This window comes from Petromyzon marinus, unplaced genomic scaffold (assembly GCF_048934315.1).
Source record: "Petromyzon marinus isolate PM22_M1 ecotype Great Lakes invasive population unplaced genomic scaffold, UKy_Petmar_22M1.pri1.0 PM_G_Scaffold_140, whole genome shotgun sequence".
NCBI classification, from domain to species: Eukaryota; Metazoa; Chordata; class Hyperoartia; order Petromyzontiformes; family Petromyzontidae; genus Petromyzon; species Petromyzon marinus.
In genome coordinates, this window is record NW_027422696.1 from 277501 (window position 1) to 280000 (window position 2500).

Consider the following 2500-nt stretch of genomic DNA (forward strand, 5'->3'; position numbering starts at 1 on the left):
AGAGGCATTTGCAGCAGAAATGCATGTGCAGTCAAAAAAAAATTGATATTTTTCACGGATAGACCCCGTGAAACGCTAGAAATTGGCGGGGATGTGTCTCTTGTGGCTCACGGGGCTGTTCGGGTCGCACAGAAATCCCTGGGAATGGGAAAACGGGTCATTTTCGTGTTGCCACATTGCGTACGAACCGCATGAAACTTCCAGAGGCATTTGCAGCAGGAATGCATGTGCACTCAAAAACTTCTATATGTTTCACGGATAGACCCCGTGAAACGCTAGAAATTGGCGGGGATGTGTCTCTTGTGGCTCACGGGGCTGTTAGGGTGGCACAGAACTCCCTCGGAATGGGAAAAGGGGTCATTTTCGTGTTGCCACATTGCATAGGAACGCCATGAAACTTCCAGAGGCATTTGCAGCAGAAAGGCACGTGCACTCAAAAATTTTAATATTTTTCACGCATAGACCCCGTCAAACGCTAGAAGTTGGCGGGGATGTCTCTCTTGTGGCTCACGGGGCTGTTAGGGTCGCACAGAAATGCCTCGGAATGGGAAAACGGGTCATTTTTGTGTGGCCACATTGCATAGGAACGGCATGAAACTTCCAGAGGCATTTGCAGCAGGAATGCATGTGCACTCAAAAACGTCTATATTTTTCACGGATAGACCCCGTGAAACGCTATAAATTGGCGGGGATGTCTCTCTTGTGGCTCACGGGCGCTGTTAGTTAGGGTCGCACAGAAATCCCTCGGAATGGGAAAAGGGGTCATTTTCGTGTTGCCACATTGCGTACGAACGGCATGAAACTTCCAGAGGCATCTGCAGCAGAAATGCATGTGCACTCAAAAACGTCTATATTTTTCACGGATAGACCCCGTGAAACGCTAGAAATTGGCGGGGATGTGTCTCTTGTGGCTCACGGGGCTGTTAGGGTCGCACAGAAATCCCTCGGAATGGGAAAACGGGTCATTTTCGTGTTGCCACAATTGGCATACGAACGGCATGAAACTTCCAGAGGCATTTGCAGCAGAAATGCATGTGCACTCAAAAACGTGAATATTTTTTCACGGATAGACCCCGTCAAACGCTCGAATTTGGCGGGGATGTTTCTCTTGTGGGTCACGGGGCTGTTCGGCTCGCACAGAACTCCCTTGGTCCACCTGATTCGTGCATACAGGCAGCAACTAAAACTCTGTAAACCTGCTGTGAGGACATCTAAACAGTGGACCAGTGAGGCTGTGGAAGATTTGCGGGCGTGCTTAGACTGTACTGACTGGGATATGTTCACGACTGCTACCAATAGTCTGGATGAACTCACAGAGGCTGTGTACATCAGCTTCTGTGAGGACTGCTGTATCCCAACACGTACCAGGGTGAACTTTAACAACAACAAGCCCTGGTTCTCAGCAAAGCTCAAAAGGTTGAGGTTGGAGAAGGAGGAAGCGTTTAGGAGTGGGGATAGAGACAGATTCAAGGAGTCGAAGAACAGGTTTAGCAAAGCGGTGAGAGAGGCTAAACGACTGTACTCAGAGACACTAAAACACCAGTTCTCTACTAACGACGCTGCTTCTGTCTGCCAAAGGGCTCAGGCACATCACCAACTACAAACCCAGAGCGCCCCACACCACTAACGACTCCCGCCTAGCCAACGACCTGAACGAGTTCTACCGTAGATTTGAAAGACAATTGGACTGTCCTGAACCACCCCTTCCCACCCAAGAGGCCCCATCCCCCACCCATACTACAGAAACGACTCTCTCCTTTCAGGAGGGAGAAGTTAATGGGCTTTTCAAGAGGCAGAATCCACGCAAAGCAGCCGGGCCGGACTCTGTCTCTCCAGCCACCCTCAGGCACTGCGCTGGCCAGCTGTCTCCGGTGTTCACCAACATCTTTAACACCTCCCTGGAGACATGCCATGTACCAGCCTGTCTCAAGTCCTCCACCATCATCGCTGTGCCCAAAAAGCTAAGGCCAACAGGACTAAATGATTACAGACCGGTCGCCCTTACATCTGTGGTAATGAAGTCTTTTGAGCGCCTGCTCCTGGCACACCTCAAAGCCATCACAGACCCTCTCCTGGACCCCCTTCAGTTTGCCTACAGAGCCAACAGGTCTGTGGACGACGCAGTTAACATGGCCCTCCACTTCACCCTACAGCATGTGGACGCCCCAGCATCCTACGCCAGGATCCTGTTTGTGGACTTCAGCTCTGCCTTCAACACCATCATCCCTGCCCTGCTTCAGGACAAGCTCTTCCAGCTGAACGTGCCCTACTCCACCTGCAGGTGGATCACAGACTTCCTCTCTGACAGGAAGCAGTGCGTTAAGCCGGGAACAGAAGTCTCTGACTCCAGGTCCATCAGCACGGGAACTCCTCAGGGCTGCGTCCTTTGCCCACTGCTCTTCTCCCTGTATACCAACAGCTGCGCCTCCAATCATCTGTCCGTCAAACTCTTGAAGTTTGTCGGACGACACCACCCTCATTGGGCTGATCTCTGGTGGGG